A 20,054-nucleotide genomic window follows, 5' to 3' on the forward strand; every position below is an offset into this window, starting at 1 on the left:
GGAGAGTATGTTGGCCAGTTACTACTTTCTTATCAGCTAGCTCTGTCTTAATCATTAACCCATTTTTATTAATCTAAGTGTTTCCACGTGGTCTCATCTTACTGGAGAGTGGGTCCAGACCTCTGATCTGTCCATTCTCTCCATGCTGACTCCTCCTTACTACTTCCTCGAATCCTTCTTGTCTCCTAGTCCTGCCTATCTTTCTTTCCTATTGGCCAACAGTGTTTTATTCATTAACCAGTATGAGAAACATATTTACAGAATGACATCTCCCATCACATGGGGAGTGGGGGGCACTGAGTGGAGAGGGAACTAGGAGAAAGAGAAGGGGAGGAGAGGAAAGCATGTGGGACTAGGAAGATTGAGTTAGGAGAGGAATAGAAAAGAGAAAAGACAGAGAGAGAAAGAGAGAGAGAGAGAGCATAAAGCATAAAAGAGGGAGCTATTATAGGTTTAAATAGAAAACTGAACCTAAAGAAATGTCCAGAGACCTACAAGATTGACCCCAACTAACAATTTGAGCAATAGTGGAAAAGCCCTTCTCTGATAATGAGATTGATCCACCATCATAGAGCCCTCATCTATTAGCTGATAGAAACAGAAGCAAACACCCACAACTAAACACTGAGCTGAACTGGAATCTAGATGCAGACAGGGAGGACAAGACCAGGCTGCAGAAACACATAGAGACAGGTGACCTGAACAAGGGGGAGCTAATAGGCTCCCAGACTGGTAGCTGGGAATCCAGCATGGGACTGACTCAGACTCCCTGAATATGGGTCTCAGTTAGAAGGACTGAGCAGTTTAAGGGACCTCATACAGTGGAACCAGGATGTATTCCTGGTGCACAAAAGGACTTTGTGGGTATTTCCCCTATGGAGGGATACCCCCTTAACCTAGAGACAGGAGAGAAGTCCTAGTCCTTACTCCAAATGTTTTGACAGATGTAGATAACCCCTCCTGGAAGTCATCACCTTACATGTGGAGTGGGAGGGGAGGGTGGTCAGGGTGCATGTGAGGGTGGGAGAGAGGCAAAGAGAGAGGGAGGGGGAACTGGGATCGATATGTAAAATATATATATATATGTATATATATATATACATATATATATAATATGAATGAGTCAGAGACATACTCAGGAACGCATAAAAACACTAAACTGGAAGCCATAATACATGTGCAGAGGACTTGGTGCAGACCTGTTTAGGTCCTTTGCTTGATGCTTCAGTCTCTGTGCATTCTGATGAGCTGTGCTCACTTGATTTAGAGGGCCCAAATGCCGGTCTTAAAAAAAATGCAGTGATAAAATGACTCACAATGACTTTCTGCTACACTCATAGATCAGTCTCTTATTCAATCATCATAACAGGGGCTTTCTCCTGCAATAGATGAGAACAAGTACAGAGACCCATAGCCAGAAATCACACACACACACACACACACACACACACACACACACACACACACACAAGACAGAGAGAGAGAGAGAGAGAGAGAGAGAGAGAGAGAGAGAGAGAGAGAAAGAGAAAGAGAGAATGAGCAAGAGAGATCTCAGAACATTCAGCTCTAAATGAGGTGTCTCCATCAAATCTCTTTCCTCGGAGTTCAGGGAACACCATGGAAGAGGATGTAGGAAGAGTGTAAGAGCCAGAGGGATAGAGTACAGGGGAAAAATAAGTCTTTCAAAAAAACATCTGAAAGTCAATTCTGTTTAGTAGTATAGACCTCACTCACTCTGAATCTGTAGATTATTTGAAATTTACTAATTTTCTATTCGTTCTTTTTTTCATGTTAAGCCTTTTATGTTTTTATTAGTGCAAATATTTCCAGGTTTTTAAAATTGCTATATAATTTTCTTATTTTTGTTAGAAAAAAATGTTTTGGTTCTTCCTACTTGGGGATGTTGATTTTCCTATCCACTTCTTCAGATTTTGTATGGTTTGATTTTACTCTTGAATTCCAGGGTTTTTCTAGTCTCCTTTTTATTTCAGAGAAACAAGGTGGTTTGATTTCATTGAGCATTTTCTAGCTATTGGTCCATCATTATCATTTCTGTAGTCATATTTGTTAACTATTTTTGTTTAGACTCCAGGTCAAAGCATTTTGGTTGGCATAGATTCTCTGTTGGCTTCTGTGTAAATTGACCTTGTGTCTGTTTTTTGTCTAGATGACTGAGGCTTATTTTTCAAGCTAGTGCAATGCCTACCCCCTCTTTGCTATTATGCTTTTATCTTCAGCACTGCTACTTCAAAAAGCTTTCAGTACCAGACTCTCACTTGTCCCGAGGCAAAAGAATAAACGGCAACATAAAAATCGTAGCATTCTGTTTTCTGTGCTTTGTAGCAAACACAGAGGAAGCTAATTTTAACTGGGGGCAGGGGAGAACTTGAATCGCAATCTGGACTTTGTTTCACTTCATGCTATAGAATTCACCATTTGGAGATTTCATGCCTCTCAAAATCTACAATGGTTAGACATGTACTTCTCATGTCTAACTATTGGAAAATGATGGATTGTGCAAAAGTTTATAAGAGAACTTTGAACACATGAAAGTAACAAATTCCAATGTTTAGAATTTTAATTTTTTAACTTTTGATATGATAATATAATTACGTCATTTCACCCTTCCCTTTCCTCCCTCCAAATCTTCCCATGCACTCTTTCTTTTCTTTTCTTTCCTTTCCTTTCTTTTCTTTTTTTGATAATTTTTAAAATGTAAATTTGAAATAGGCTTGCCTTACATTTCAATCCCAGTTCCCTCCCTCATGTCCTCCCCTGTTCCCTCCCACCAACCCCCCATCCCACCCCTTTCTGCTCCCCACGGAGGGTGAGGCCTTCTATGAGGAGTCTTCAATGTCTGTCATATCTTTTGGAGCTGGGCCTAGGCCCTCCCCCATATATCTAGGCTGAGAGAGTATCCCTCTGCGTGTAATGGCCACCCAAAGTCCATTCGTATACTAGGGATAAATACTGATCCATTACCAGAGGCCCCATAGACTGCCCAGTCCTCCTAACTAACACCTATGTTCAGGGGGTCTGGGTGGGTCCTATGCTAGTTTTCCAGCTATCAGACTGGAGTCCATGAGCTCCCTCTTATTCAGGTCAGCTGTTTCTGTGGGTTTCTTCAGCCTGGTCTTGACCCCTTTGCTTATCATTCTTCCTTCTCTGCAACTGGATTCCAGGAGTTCAGCTAGTGCTTAGTGTCTGCTTCTGCTTCCATCAGCTTCTGGACGAAGGGTCTAGGATGACATATAAGCTCACCATCAATCTCACTATTGGGAAGGATATTTAAGGTAGCCTCTCCACTATTGCTTAGATTGTTAGTTGGGGTCATCCTTGTAGATCTCTGCACATTTCTCTAGTGTGAGATTTCTCTTAAAACCTCTATAATGTCTCTCTCTATAATGGTATCTCTTTTCTTGTTCTCCACCATTCTTTCCCTGACTCAATCTCCCTGATCCATCATGCCCACCTCTGCCCTCCTCTTCTTCCTATTCCCATGCTCTCAATTTGCTTGGGAGATCTTGTTCCTTTCCCCTACTCCAGGGGAACATGTATGTCTCTCTGAGGGTTCTCCATGTTTCCTAGCTTTTTTTTTTTTTTTTTGGAGGTGTGGATTTTAGGCTGGTAATCCTTTGCTTTATATCTAAAAGCCATATATGAGTGAGTACATACTGTGTTTGATTTTTTTGTGACTGGGTTACCTCAGTCAGGATGGTTTCTTCTAGTTCTATCCATTTTCCAGTGAAATTCAAAATTCCATTATTATTATTATTTTTGTTTTGCTGAGTAGAATTCAATTGTGTAAATGCACCACATTTTCCCCATCCATTCTTCAGTTGAGGGACATGTAGATTTTTTTCTGGATTCTGGCTATTACAAATAATGCTGTTATGAACATAGTTGAACAGATGTCCTTGTTGAATGAATGTGCATCTCTTGGGTATCCCCTAAGAGGGGAATTACAAGATGTTTTGGTAGACTGATTCCCAATTTCCCGAGGGACCACCAAACTGATTTCCAAAGTGGCTGTATGAGTTTGCACTCCCACCAACAGTGGAGGAGTGTACCCCTTTCTCTACATCCTCTCCAGCTTAAACTTTTTGGTGTTTCTAATTTTAGCCATTCTGACAGGAATATGATGGTATCTCAGAGTTGTTTTGATTTGTATTTCCCTGATGTCTACCCTGATGGCTAAAGATGTTGAGCACTTTCTTAAGTATCTTTGAGCCGTTCTAGATTCCTCTACTGAGATTTCTCTGTCTAGTTTTGTACTCCACTTTTTAAGTGGATTACTTGGTATTTTAGTAAGTTCTTCTTGAGTTCTTTGTATATTTTGGAAATCAGCCCTCTGTCAGTTGTGGGGTTGGTGAATATCTTTTCCCATCCTGTGGTCTGCAATTCAAATTCACATCCCCCTTTTGCTTATTGTTCTTATTGTTGCTTTGTGCATATGTTTTGTGTGTTTCAAAAACACACAAATACAACCCAATTCAGTCTGTATAATGTAACTTCTATGCATATTTTCCAGGCTGCACAATAGGTATAGGATAACTAATTGATGTGATGTTTCCTGGAGAAGACTATTTCTCCTGCTTTCAGCATCCCTTAGTTTCCTATAGTTCTTTCTCTAGGGTTATGGTCTTAATGGTCTTTCCTCCATTCACTTGGCATGCCTCTTGGTGTTGTCCTGAATTAGCTCATCTTTGAATAATCATATTGGTGAGACTTCATAGGTATAATTTCTGATATTACTAAGAAACAATCTCACAGAAAACTCTCCATCCTTCTTACTCTTAAAATGTTAATTTCACCTCTTCCACAATAATCCTTAAGCCTCAGATGTGGGAATTGTGTTGTAGATGTGTCTGTTGGGACTGAGCTCTACATCTCTACATTTTGATCAGTCGTGGTTTTCTGTAAAGATGTGTTGCAAAGAGAATTTTCCTTGATGAATGGTGAGGACTACCCCTCTTTGTCTAGATCCTGAAGGATGTGAAGGATATGGATGGTTGGAGAAGTTTTAAAATCTTTACTCTTAAGATTGCCCAAAATTTTGTTTACTCTAGCATAATACATTGCTTTGAAATATGTGTAAATCATAGAGTGGCTAAATTGAGCTTAATGACATATGTATCATTCCAGAATATGTCTTTTTCTGTGTGGTATGAGCATGTAAAATTTCTATAATCAAAAAGTTTTAAGAACATAGTACATAGTTATTAGCAATTAACCAGTTTTGTGATGCTGGAGACTAAATCCTTCCCTTAATGCTTGTCAGTAAAGTACTCTGCTGTAACATGAGTTCTAATTGGTTTTAATAATAAAAACCTGGAGTCAGATATATGCAAAAACTCTGAGAGATCAGAGAGAGGAAGGAGCAAAACCACAGCCACTTACCTATTCAATTTCCCAGACAAAAAAGAGTGAGTTCCTGTCTCCTCCCATCTTATCATTGTCTTTCTCCATCCAGCCATATCACTTCCTGTCTGTAAGTGACTCTGGACCTCTATGGTTAACCAGTGGTTAGCTCCATCTTCAGGCAAGCTTTATTTGTTAGAGTATAAACAAGGTACCACACTCTTCCACTGAACTCTAAAACCAGTATAGATGCAGAATATTTTTGTTCTAATTGTTCTGTAATGTGAGGCTAAGCTGTTTCTCCAGCCCCCCCCCAGCAGCTTTGGAATGTCAGTCCTTTCCAGGTGCTGAAATTAAATCTTAGATAAATTTAGAGGGGTTTTGTTTTGTTTTAATTGTTAATAGTTGTCATGTTCAGGAGATTTAGAAAAAGCTGCATTAAAGGCTGCTACCTTCATGTCTGATTAGAGTTGGAGCCTGTGAACTTTTCTTATAAACACTCTATGAAACATCTAATACTTTGACTTAATACACTTCACTAGTATATTAAACGATGAGGAGTAAGTTTCTACTTTGTTGTGAGAAATTCTTGCATACACATTTCAAAGCAAAGGGATATGAGGGAAGAGAGACTGGAAGAACTTCAGAGAACAGGGAAACATTGAATTGATAACTGTGGCCATTGTTACCTGTACAAGATCTGCACAAGGTTAAATCTTTCATTATTCATTACGTAGGGGAAGTGACTCATAAGACTCAGACCTTCACTGAGGGATATTAGGGGCTGTTAATGGGTGTTGGGAGGAAGGAGGTATCATTGTTTTTAATGATGTAGCAATTGAAGAGTTGCCCATGTTCCAGTAAATGCACCACAGCTATGTACTGAAGTAATGACAATTAAATTTAATCCCCTCCTCTCCCCCACATGACATTTATTTATTAACTCTGAAATTTACAATAAAGTCTTTCATATTTCTTGCTAGTTATTTACCTCTGGATCTATACCTTCAACTATACCTACCTGATCTATACTATCATCTATATCTTTGATTATCTGTTGGAAAAAATTTTACCAGCTCTTACCAGATGGTGAGGAATTCCATTTTCTCCTTTTGTGGTTACCCTTTGAATGATGGCTGCTTGTAACTTGACACAGGTCAGATGGTTCTGGTCTTGTGATCTTTAAACTTGTACCCCTCAACCCCTACTTTTTCTTTCTGAGACTTAAGGTACCTTTAATAAGGAAAATCTACAAGTAAGCAAATTAAATAAAGACTCTAGTAATAATGCAATATATTCCTGGACATTTTCCAGCATGGGATTGAATGATTTTGTATATTCTGAAACCAATGAGAGTAGATATAACATGGTAGATGTTGTAGGGGGTATACATACATACATACAAACATACATGCATGCATGCATACATACATACAGTATTGTGATAATCTTCACCAGTGTTTTTTATTTGGGTTGTTCTTTAAATATCTATGTTCTCCCATTCATCATCTTTATGAAGCTCATAATATTTTAAGATAATAACATATTTTACAAGTCAGGATTACAAAGATGATAGACATTGAAAACAATTTGTGGAAGGTGCACATATATTGGATGAAAGGCATTCCATGTATCATTGCTTTTCTAGTGTCTGTCTATAAAATGACTTGTTATTTAAAATAAGACATTTTCCCCCAGAGTTCTGGACTACTGTGATGTTTTTTGTCCTGTAGTGAAAACCAGTGTTTTGTTCAGAGAGCTTTGTCATGATAAGGTACTCTTGAACAAGAATCTCTCATCAGGTAATGACTTTCCAAATAAAACCAAGAAATGTTCGTATCTTGAAGACGAAATTTGTTCCATAAAAGATATGAATGAACCCTGTGAGGAGTTATGCGTCACTCTTGTTAGCTCTATAGCTCTGCTTTCCCTCTCTAGGAGGCAGGAAATTTCATCTTTTTTGAAAGTATGGGTGGAAAAAAAAATGAGAGGCAAAGTAATACAAGTGCTCTTGGAGCTGCTATTAATGCAGCATTGTTCATTAAACTGATTCCTGGGAAATCAAAGTCCTTGTGGACTTGAATAATTCTGTTTTCCTTATTCAGGCACAGCTTTTCAGCATCTCTTAAAAATCACCTTCCATATAATAATTTTAGAAAGGACTGCAGCATTTCTACGTAAAGTGCATTGAGGCATGGTTGCTACAGAAGGAACTTTTCCATCTTAAATATTCATTTTAATGATACTTGATAAAATTGTTCACTCAGGTAATTACTAGAATAACAAAAATGCTGAAAATGCCAGGTATTTTAGTGATGATGAAAATTCGTCACTAAGAAAAAAATATCCCCTTGTGTGTCATCCTTGGTAATTATAATCAAGCTGCTGTAGATGTTCATGTACAGATTTTTGTGTAAATGTAAGCTATGCTCCAGTTTGACAAAAACCTAGCAATGAGCTTCATAGGTGATATGTAAATGGATGATTAAATATATAAAAAAACCCTATTGAGTAATTTTCTTTAATGATCATGCAGAATAGTGAATACTAATTCTAAATATTCTGCTACCAAAAATATGGATTGTTTGTATTTCCTAAAATTACTAGCTTCAGTAATTTTGTGAAAATTGGATTATACTGCCATTTTAATGACTTCATTTCCTCAATGGCAGAAAATCAAGCTGCACATCTTTGCATAAGCTTATTTGGCACGGAAGCATCTTTTTGAGTGAAGCATGTGTTAAGTCTGATCTCTATTTTAAGATTTGGCTTTTGTTACTTCTGCTCTGTTTCTTATACAGACAATGAAAATTGGAAAATATAAGTAAAAAATAAGAAGTAAAAATATACAAAATATAAATGAGCATATAAAGACAGCACCATCTACAAGCTATTTATTTATGTGAAATATTCATGGTTTAAATTTTAGAACACGCACTATTTTGAAGCTTAAAACATCACAGAGAAGCATCAGATTTGAACTAGTAAACAAATGATCAATGGAAAATGTAACATCTTCATGGGTTAAGCAACTCATTATGGGTTAGGCAGTATTTGCCCCAATTTGATCATCATATTAAATGTAATTCCAATCAAAACCCAAGCAGGAATTTGTTAAAAAAAGAAGTTCATTTTAAACCTTATAAGGAAATGCAAAGTTTCTGACCTTGCCAAAATACATTTCAGTTCATCACAAAATAAAATCTACTTCATGAAATGTGCTATTACCTATATATTTTTACAGATTTTATTTGCTAATAAAAAACAAGTTTGTGCCAGTATTTGTTGTTGTTGTTAGTCTGTAATACTTCTTCTTTGTGATCATTGTCCATGTCTTAGTTAACTTTCTGTTACTGTGGTAGGACATCAAGACCAAAGCAACTTATGGAATAAATGAGTTAACTTGTATCTACAGTTTCAGAGGGCTAGAGTCCACGACTTTTATGGTGGACAGTATGGTAGCAGGCAGGCAGCCATTACACAGGAGCAGGGGCTGAGTGCTCATGTAGTGAGAAAAAGCTATGAGTCAGAGAGATCAGGTTTGGAGAGAGGGGGAGAGAGAGACAGAGACAGAGATTGGAAATGTTTCCTAGTCTTTTTAAACCTTAAAGCCCACACCCAGTAACATATATCCTTCAATAAGGCTACACCTCTTAATTCTTCCCAAATAGTTCCAATTATTGGGGGCCAATCATTCAAACATATGAGCCTATGGGGGCCATTCTTATTCAAACCACTACATTCTGATTTAGGGTAGAGTAATCTGGCTTTGGGCCATATATTGGAAAATATTTCTTTGCTATTTGGAGATAACAAAGATCAAGGCATTTTTATGTATGATTTTAAGACAATGTAAGCTGTAATAATCAGGATAGTGCAACATGAGAATAGACTTAAATATTATTAAATTAAATATTATTATTTAATTTATTTAATTAATTTAATAAAAATTAAATATTATTATTATTATTATTAAAAAATAGACCTATTATAATGTATGCACAGCCCAGAACCACATTATTTCTGGGGGGTTTCTGCTTGGATATACTTAAGATAAATCTTAACATGAGAAGACTTGAGGGAAATATGTTTGAAATTATAGATTATGCTATAGAAAGGCAACATGGTGATGCCCTAAAATGTCCATTCCCCATTAATCTCTTCAACCCTCATGTCTTGTTAGTAGTGGATCAGATTTGTTATTGTGGAAACACATAACAAAGCCAACTAAATTTGGACATATGGACTCAGATATCCAGAAAATTCATTTAAGATCAAAATCAAAAGATATTCTGGTAGGCTATTCCTCCTCAACTTTAGTTTGAAGTTCCTCTTGTAGGCATCCATACGTTTGCTTATTACATTGTACTAGACCGTTTTACTGACTCCTTATATCATTTTAGGTCAAGCTCTCCAGTGTATTTGGTTTTATGTCTCCAGCTTTAAATCCTGTCCAGAGTTTGAGTGTTCCCAGGAGAGACACATGGCTTCTGAGATGGGATGTTTGCATAGCACAACACAGGACAAAATTCTTTTTTCTTTCTTTCTTTCTTTCTTTCTTTCTTTCTTTCTTCTTTCTTCTTTTTTTTTTTTGATGACACTCTTCATCAAGGTTAAGCATGTTCTTTACTACACATCTCAGGAAGAGATACAGTTGACTCAGAAAACCAACACACAAACAATACGAGAATGCAAGTGGATGGGGGCATGGGCATTGATAACTCATTTACTGTTGGAGGAGAAATGTTCTGTGCCCATCCTCATGGTTGTGGAAGGACTTCCCTGGCTGTTTGCAAGCACAAAACAACAATTAAGGTTTCAATTAAAAATTGTTTGGCTTAATTATGCCAAATCCTGTGTGATTATAATGGATGTTTTTGCATTGGTTGGTAGGTTTGTATAATTTTAGCAGTTTTCCCATATGTCTTTATTTAATGTAAACAGCTACAAAAGTCCCTAAGTGGTAAGGTTTAGATTTGTTTCACAGTTCCTAAAACTGTATATGTCAGTCTTCCCCGAATCTTGTTTTATTGGGAATCACTGAAAACATTTACTTTTCATCTATTATTAATACTATAAATAAACATTTTAAGACTGCTTATATCCCCTAGTCCCTTTTGGCATTACCTTGAAGATTTTACAGAATTACTATTACCATTGTTTTCATTGACAGTATCAAATAACAAGAAGGTTGAAGTAGTAAGAAAGTTACAATTATAGAATTATTGACATAGCAAATAATATATGTTCCTAAATACTATAAAATAATCAAGTTTTCAGATTGACTGAAGAAATATAGGGTGTACCAGAATGTATCTAACAAAGGCCCTATCAATTGTGGTTTCACTTTTTTATTTCTACTTTTAAAGAGTCATATAATTATGGGCTGAGGGACAGCTCAGTGGAATAGCCTTTGCTAGGCAAATCAGTTGATCTGAATTTGAATCCCAGAACCCATGTAAAAAAAAGTTGGATATGGTTGCATGCATCTGTTTTATGAAATGTTTATGTTATGCTTCTTAGAAGTTTTCATATTACATAAAAGTATGTTATAAAACAGTTAAAAAACAAAATGGAATGCTATAATATTAAATGCATAGCCTTGAGTGTAGACATAACAGTCCCTAAATGACCAATTTAGGGTAGGTAGATAGATAGATATATGTAGGCAGAGATAATCTCCTTCTAAAGTGGCACACATTCCTTTAGGAGAAGAAATAAGTGGGTGATCAGTGCATAAACCCTTGCACTGCAGAAATGGAGAACCAGGTGGCTGTAGTTGTCCCGGAGGCTGGACAGCCTCTCTCCATAGTGGAGATAGAATTCTCTCTCCATAGTGGAGATAGAATTAGCACCTCAAAAGGCTCATGAAATTCAAATTAAGACCATACCACTGTCATTTGCCACACCGATGCCTCTACTCTGAGGACAGCTGATTCTGAGGGTTTTTTTTTTTCTTTTTCCAATGAGATTGGGACATGATGGTACTGGAATTAGAGATTACTAAAGTAAACGCAGGTAACACTGTCATCTGTTTTGCATTTTGTCTGAATCCTAAAACTTTTGCAGGAAGTGTCACTCAGGGTAAGGATGCATGCTGGGTTGTACTAGCAGATTCACCTGCAAAGGAAAGTCTATTTTTCATTTCGTAGAAATCGGCACATTTTCTGAGTACAGCGTTGTGGCTGACATCTTCCTTGCTGAAATCGATCCTGTGGCCCTTTGGATAAAGCCTACCTGTAAGGAGTATGATTTTTCTTCCCGCTTCCCGGTCTTGTCCCACCACCGCCCCAGCCCCAAATAACGCACAGAGACTCTGTATTTGATATAATTCTGTTGGCCAGGTACTAGTTTCTTATCAGCTAGCTCTGTCTTAATTATTAACCCATTTCTATGTATTTCCACGTGGTCTTACCAGGGAGAGGCGGCTGGCAGTTCTGCCTTCTCCCGACTCTCCATCTTGACTCCTCCTCACTACCTCCTCTTCCTCCTTGTCTCCTAGTCCCTCCTATCTTGCTTTCCTATTGGCCAACAGTGCTTTATTCATTAACCAGTATGAGAAACATATATACATAATGGCATCTCCCATCACCTACCTTCTCAGTTGTTATGGTATTTCAACCCTTTACAGTTCTGCTGTGGACACTGCCAAGGTGGAGTCTGGCCCTACCTGTCCCATATTTGTCCTGCAAAGAATGGAATTGGTGGTGATCATGTGTTGTAAAGTGGCTGGTGCATTCCAGATCGTTGGCATTGAAATCAACAAAGATAAATTTGCAAAGGTCAGAGACCTTGGGGCATCTGTATGTTTTATCCTCCAAGATTTCAGTAAACTCATCCAGGAAGTACTCATTGAGATGCCAGATGGGGGAATGGACTATTCCTTCAAGTGCACCAGCAATGTGAACAGCCCTCATGGCGGCCCACAAAGGCTGGACAGTCAACGTGGTGGTTGGTGTAGCTGCTTCAGAGAAAGACCTCACCACTCATCCATTCCACCCTGTGACAGAACACACATGGGAAGGGAGGGTGGAAGAGAATAGAGAGCGTCCCAAAGCTGGTGTCTGAATAAATGTCCAAAAAGATAAAAGTTGACAAATTTGTGACTGGCAGCAAGTCCTTGGACCAAATTAACAAAGCCTTTCACAAATGCGTTAGTGTAGGGGTGGGGGCGGGAGTGAGATCCAAACTGTTCTAAAGATGTTATATTGAGAAAAGAACATTGTCCAACCTGTGCCTTTTCTTGTGATTGGATAGGAACAGACAGACAGATTTGCAAGCTAACAGCTTCTTAGACTCTAGAAACTACTAGAAGGAATGTATGTAATCATTGCAATAATCAAGGACAAGGCCAATAGTCACAAGTTGATTTTCTGACTTTTCCACATAAATAATCACTGCTCATTAACGAATGTTTTAACTTAATAAAAATACTTTTTGCAAAAAAGAGAGAAGAAATAATTTGACGTGTGTGTGTGTGTATGTGTGTGTGTGTGAGTGCGTGCGTGCGTGCGTGTATACATACATGTGGGTGGAGGCCAGAGCTCACTCAATCAATATCAGATGCCTTCTCTATTACTTCCTACTTTTTACTATTTTGAAGACAGGGCCTCTCATGAATTCTGAATCTCATCAGTTCAGCCATGGTTAGCCAGCAGGACCCAGAGTCCCTCTTGTCTATGTTCTAGTGCTATGCTTACAGGCATGAACAGTCATACTGGGCTGTTACATGTGTGCTGGGAATTTAAACCCAGATTCCCTATTCTTGCTCTGCAAGACTTTGTCTGATGAGCTGTCTCCTCACTCCCCATTCTAAATATTTGTTTACCATGATAGAGCAAAGTCTGATTGTTTCAGGGACAGACATAAACCTAAGGATGTATAACCTAGAATCTTATATAAGGACTTTTAATAACACCCCAATTAAATACTAATGAAATGTGGCTTAAAATCAAAACCTCCTTAAAAAGCCAAACTTTCTGTAATAATTTAATAATATATACCTTATAGCCTTAATGTAACATTGAGTGCCTTTATGTTCTGTAGTCCCTGTGAGCATGCTTTTTTCATTGCATTTCATCATGTGCTTTGACTTTAATAGAGGCCACTGGTTAAGCTAGGTCTTCAGCCTTCAATATAGGCTTGTCATACTAGCAGCCTAAGAGGTGACAGTCAAATGTGCAAAATTTGTTGCATACAGAATGATGACTAATGATAGCTATTCATACCTCATTTTTGCTACATTTGAGTTTCTGGAGAGGGTGAATGGGGAACAGAATCAGAGACACTGACACCTGCATTTTAAAAAGTAAACAATCTTGTCCTGAATTGTAATGAATTCAAATAGAGTGAATGCAAGAAGCAATAAAACTTGTTTCTGGGGAATGCTATACAAGTGTCCAGTAGACCCTCAGGGTCTCCATAGTAACTAGGATGGTTTCAAATGTTGATTCATTCCTCCAAGACCCAAGCAGTTGTTTGGGTTTTCTAAATTCGTTGTGTTAGATAATAAATGCCTAACAGTTCATCTGAGACATGTTCTGTTCTACATAAGATAAGAATGCCCAGTGTACGTTCTGAGCAATATTAACATGAGTGGATACTCTACTGCTGCTTCCTGACATTGCGTTATCAACATAGCTTTATTCTTTCCTTGGTATTTTCCCATAAGGGATGCTTACACCTTTTAATGTGAACACTGCTTTGTTCAAGCATACTGCTTGAAATTCTGGTCTTTATGCAGCCTTTTCATGATAAAATATATCATAATATATTAAGTGGAGATTAACATGCCATTCTCAGAATTTTTTTTGAAAACACACATTCTCTTAGAACAGTTATAATTTAAATGCAACATCTGCTATCATGTATAATTCATTTATAAAATAAAATTACTGAGTTAATAATAAGATTTTCATAAAATGAAGCCTGGGTAATTAGAAATGAAACATGTTTGCAAATATGTGTTTTGATAATTTAAGATTTTATGTTTTCATATGAATTAGTCAATAGAAACAAAATCATAATATCTAAATTTATTTTAGGGACATCTATTAAACTTTAGGCACTATATGGGACACACATTCCCCAAGCCACAAAGACAATTAAGTAGCTATTAATATAAAACAGAAACACTATGTGAATCATCTCTTTAAACTGATGTTCTACTGTGTGGCAAAGCGTGTATTTCTGGCATTTTCATGTTATATAGCCCAGTGCCTTTGATCCTATTAATGTTTAATTAGTGTGAGCCCTGTTTAATTCATTTAAGATCCCTTTGACTTTTCCGGTATTATGGGCTCGCTCCTACATCTACCATCCTCCTTCATAGAATCCTGTGTTAGGGAAGATGCATCTTTTGCTCCATCAAGGGACATTGAAAAATCTTTGCTGTCAACTCCTAATTGTCCTAATACAGCTGGTGATCATCATTATCTGTACAAGGAAACCACAATTTCAAACTAAAATGGAGAAAATAATTACCCAATTACACAGACATTTGGCATCATAGCACTGGTGGTCATTTGTGAAATGCTGATTGACTAGATCCATCACATGTGCTGTCTACATCATTGATTTAGGTTCCTGGCATTACTCATCAGCTCAGGCTAGCATGTTGCTCTTCCTAAACAAAACTGCCTTTTCAGTTCTTGAGATGAAGGAGGCTAGTTTTCTAACTCATGGCACTTAGGCTTTTCAGTCTTTAGTAAATATGACTTCAACTCCTAAACTGTACACTGTTACACATAGGCTGTGGTAAAAAAGGCAACAGTAATTTTACAAAGGTCTTAAAATTTTCACTTTATGTTCACAAATTAAGTGAGGAAATTTGATTATGGAAACAATAAGAAAACAGAAAAGGCAGCTAGATTGTTTTAGAATTCAGATATGTACTTCATTTGTAATGTACAACACAGCTTATAGTATGGTTATGACACTAAAATTTCTTTAACTAATTTATGAGAGTCTTTCCCTTTCTGTTTCTTCCCACCTTTCTGACTTGCTTCCTTTTTGTTTTTGTTTTTGTTTTTCTTTTTTGAGCAATGTAGTTAATAGACTGTAACCTATTACCTATTCAAAGTCATGTTTTTCATTTTAATACATCCAGGGAAAAGGTCTGTTTCCAAAAGTGTTAATGACAGCAATGCCCTCTGAGATAAGAGTAAAACCTACACTATATTTCAGCTACATGTTCTAAATTATCCTGTATGGATTTTATCTGTGTTTTTGTAGTTAACTTGGAGTTAACTTAAGTGCACAAAGGAAAGCTACCTGGATTTGCTGACAACCTCACTACCCTTTCAATTGAGAAAAGGAGTAAGGATGGCAGACAAAAATAAAAATCCCTCAGGGAAACCCACATTTCTACTAACATTCTGTCAGCTTTCAACGGTTGTAGACTTTTCTTCAATCAATGATAAAATTCTGTGTATTCAGTCAGGAGCAGTCAAAACATGTACTTCTAGTAAAACTTTATGTGTAACATAGCTTAATGAGAAAAACAAAAATCTCCCACTCAAGAAATTCCCACATATATGTGCTACAGGATATATAATTGCAGTATTCTATTACTTAAAACACTGGGCAAACCCATATAATTGTTTTCTGAAAAGGAAATTGTATTTATTTTAAACAGGGCTTCCCCCCTCTCACTTTCTTCTAAGATTCCCCTGGGAAATGAGAATTTTTGTTCCCATAAACTTTTGCAACACATTTTTGAAAATTAAGAAAGTCATTTATTGTAAGAATTCAGCAAGGTAGGAGGTTGCTTAGTGTATAAAATGCAAAGTTTTTCAGCAGTATAAGCAAACTATAAATGGTCAGAATCACCACAGATGTAAAGCTATTCTGACAAATATAGTTTATTTAATACAGAAGTGCTTTCAAATTTACTTTCCTTAGGGATTTGTGATACATTTTTATCTCTTCAGACATTTCATGTCCTGGTGGGAAGACCTGTGTGAACTGAGCAGACCTGAGCTGTAAACTCAGCTACACAACACAGTTCTGTGGTTGCCCTAGCAAACCATGAATGTAGAGGTACCTAGACTTACTCATTTAAAATAGGCATGTCAGTCCATGTTTTGTGGAGTTGTTTTGGGTTGGGCATAAAATATATAAACTAAGTAAGCATATTCGAGATGTATATATAGTAGTTTGAGAGGACAGAAAGAAATGAAAATTAGTGAAACACATTGAATTTTTCTATATAATTTTTTTTCTGGAAATTCCTCAAGTGTGAGTATCTCAGCTTATTCCATCATTACTGAAATAGCTGCTTCTTTGGGGAACCTTCAACAGTAGTGCAATTCAGGTGAAGCCTCTTTTACCCATGGAATGATTATGATGGGTTGCATGGACACAAAGAAGGAAATGAAAAGATAAACAGATACAGTGGTGACTCAAGAAGTCATCTACTTTGTTAACTCAGGATGCCTCCCCCCCACCCTCCCCTGCCTACCCCACCACTGAGTAGTATTCTATTGTATAAATGTAGCACATTTTCTTTATTGATTATTTGGCTGAGGGACATCTATGTTGTTTCCAGGCTCTGGCTATTCCTTGTGATGTGAGTGAGCATCCTTTGGGGTATATGCCTAAGAGTGGTATTTCTGGGTCTTGAGGTAGATTGATTATCAGTTTTTGGAGAAACTGCTGTACTGATTTCCAAAGTGGCTGTACAAGTTTGCACTCCCACCAGCAATGGAGATCCCGGGTGAAGTAACCCAGTCCCCAAAAGACAAACACAGCTTGTGTGGATATTAGACATAAAGCAAAGAATAACCAGAGTACAGTACACAACCCCAGAGAAGCTAGGTAACAAGGAGGATCCTAAGAGAGATATATGGATCCCCTGGGAAGAGGAAATAGAAAAGATCTCCTGAGTAAATTGGGAGTATGGGAGAGAGGAGGATGGAGGGTGGAAGGCGAGGGGTGGGAGGAGGGCAGGGAAAGGATAACACTAGGAAACAGGATGCTCAAGTTGGGGGGAAGGACAGTGAGGGAAAACAAGGGAAGAAATATTTTGATACAGGGAGCCATTATGGTGTTACCAAGAAACATGGCACTAGGGAAATCCCCAAGAATCCACAAGGATGACCTCAGCTAAGACTAAGCAATAGTGAAGTGGGTACTTGAACTGGCCTTCCTCTGTCATCAGACTAATGACTACCTTAACTGGCACCATAGAACCTTCATCCAATAACTCATGGAAGAAGATGCAGAATTCCACAGCCAAGCACTGGACCAAGCTCCCAGGATATAGTTGGAGAGGGAGGATCGATAATATGAGCAAAGGGGTCAAGACAATGATGGGGAAACCTAAAGAAATACCTGAGCAGAGCTAGTGGGAGCTCACTGACTCTGTAATGACAGCTGGGGAACCTGCATAGTACCGAACTCACCCCTCTGAATGTAGGTGACTGCTTAGAGGGCCACTGGCACTGGGACTAGGATTTATCCCTAGAGCATAGGCTTTTTGGAGCCCAGTCCCTATGGAGGGATACCTTGCTCAGCCTAGATACAGGTGGAAGGGCCTTGGTCCTGCCTCAATGTGATTTGACAGCCTCTGTTGACTCCCCATGGGAGTTCTCACCCTCTCTGAAGAGTGGATAGGGGAGGGTGGGTGGGTAGAGAGGAAGGTGTGTGTGGTGGGCAGGAGATGGGAAAGGAAGGAAAACTGGGATTGGTAAAATAAAAGATTTTTTAAATTTTTAAATTAAAAATAGAAGTCATCAGCATTTCAAATGATCAAAGGCATCCTTGGATGAGATGAATAATTACTAACTAATTCAGCATTCATCCTATATTTTCCTCAAGGTAATCAGGGTAAAGAATCACAACTAAACTGCCCATGGGGAAGGTGCCTATTACACAGAAAAAACATTAAAATTCAGAATAATTAAGGCAAGTGTTTGTGTGAGCAAATATAAAACACTTGGTTTGCTATTTTGACATTATAATGCTTAGAAATCAATATTAATATATGTATATTAGTTTGAAAATTAATAATAGAAAATGTTAATTAAATATGATTTGTATGAGATTTCTAGTGATCTGCTCCTGGCATGGTGAAAACTCAAAGGGTATTTTGATGATCTCTAACTAGTTTTCCCATCTCCTTGGCCCCTGCAATATGCTTATATTAACTATGCAAATTGTTGCATGACTCTTCTGAGCCCGAGATTTACTTGCTAATTTCAAGGACATATCTAGTGACTTCTTGCTTTGCCAATGAACTTGCACATCCTATGGACGTGGCTTCAGGTTTGTAGACACGACCTCTTATAAGGAAGAGGTGGGGCTGGCTCCAGCTCTTGGGTTGCAGCGAGAGCATCAGGAGGGCAGAGACTGCATCTTCTGGAGCAGGAAGACCATGGCAATTATTTACTTTTATTTGTGTAAGTGATTCCCTAATAAATACCTAATTATCATTTATCTTGGGTCTGATGGACTCATTTAAACCCCACCTTCAGGCATTTATGAAGATGAAAATTAAGCAAACCTGAGTTTGCATCCTAGAGGTTCCTAATAAATGTGATTTCTTTCAGTTATCTCCTATTTAGTCTCACAGCTTAGCTAAAGAAAACCTACAGTGTTAGCAGGGAACAACTCAAAGAAGGGAGCAGATAACTTATAGGTATTTTAACATGATTTATAATTCCTTACATTAATGTCATAATATAACTTATAAAGTACTTTTTTTGAGACAAGGTTTCTCTTTGGATTTTGGAGGCTGTCCTGGAACTAGCTCTTGTAGACCAGGCTGGTCTCGAACTTACAGAGATCTGCCTGCCTCTGCCTCCCGAATGCTGGGATAAAAGGCATGTGCCACCACCGCCCGGCTACAAAGAACTTTTATCTTATCTCTTATTTCATATAAATAACTTATGAATCTCACAACATTGCTGTAATATGTTTAATTTTTAAAAACTGTGTCTTATAGAGCAAAGGATCACCAGCCTACAATTCACATCTCCAGAAAAGCTAAGAACAAGGAGGACCCTAAGAGACACATACATGGTTCCCTGGAGAAGGGGAAAGGGACAAGATCTCCTGAGCAAATTTGGAGCATGGGGAGAGGGGAGAGGGAGTTAGGACAAAGAGAAGGGGGTAAGAGGAGGGGAGAGGAGGGCATGAGGGAACAGGAAGACTGAGTCAGGGAAAGAATTGAGGAGAGCAAAAGAGATACCATAATAGAGGGAGCCATTAGAGGTCTAAAGAGAAATCTAGTACTAGGGAAACATCCAGACATCTACAAGGATGACCCCTACTAACAACCTAAGCAATAGTGGAGAGGCCATCTTAAATGCCCTTCCCCGATAATGAGACTGATGCCTACTTTATATGCCATCCTAGAGCCTTCATCCAGTAGCTGATGGAACCAGAAGCAGACACCCACATCTGAACACTGAGTCAAACTCCTGGAATCCAGTTGCAGAGAGGGAGGAGTGATGAGCAAAGGGGTCAAGGCCAGGCTGGAGTAACCCACAGAAACAGCTGACCTAAACAAAGGGAAGCTAATGGACTCCAGTCTGATAGCTGGGAAACCAGCAAAGGACTGACCCAGACCCCCTAAACGTGGGTGTTAGTTAGGAGGACTGGGCAGTCTAAGGGCCTCTCTCTGATAGTGGATCAGTATTTATCTCTAGTATACGAATGGACTTTGGGAGAACATTCCACATCCTCTCTCA

General features: G+C 38.1%; 1 pseudogene; it reads left to right on the forward strand.

The window, feature by feature from the left end:
• Positions 1–10,050: 10,050 nt before the first annotated feature.
• On the forward strand, positions 10,051–12,559 carry LOC127226542 (alcohol dehydrogenase class-3-like; annotated as a pseudogene).
• Positions 12,560–20,054: the final 7,495 nt, after the last annotated feature.

This window comes from Phodopus roborovskii, unplaced genomic scaffold, assembly GCF_943737965.1.
Source record: "Phodopus roborovskii unplaced genomic scaffold, PHOROB, whole genome shotgun sequence".
NCBI classification, from domain to species: domain Eukaryota; kingdom Metazoa; phylum Chordata; class Mammalia; order Rodentia; family Cricetidae; genus Phodopus; species Phodopus roborovskii.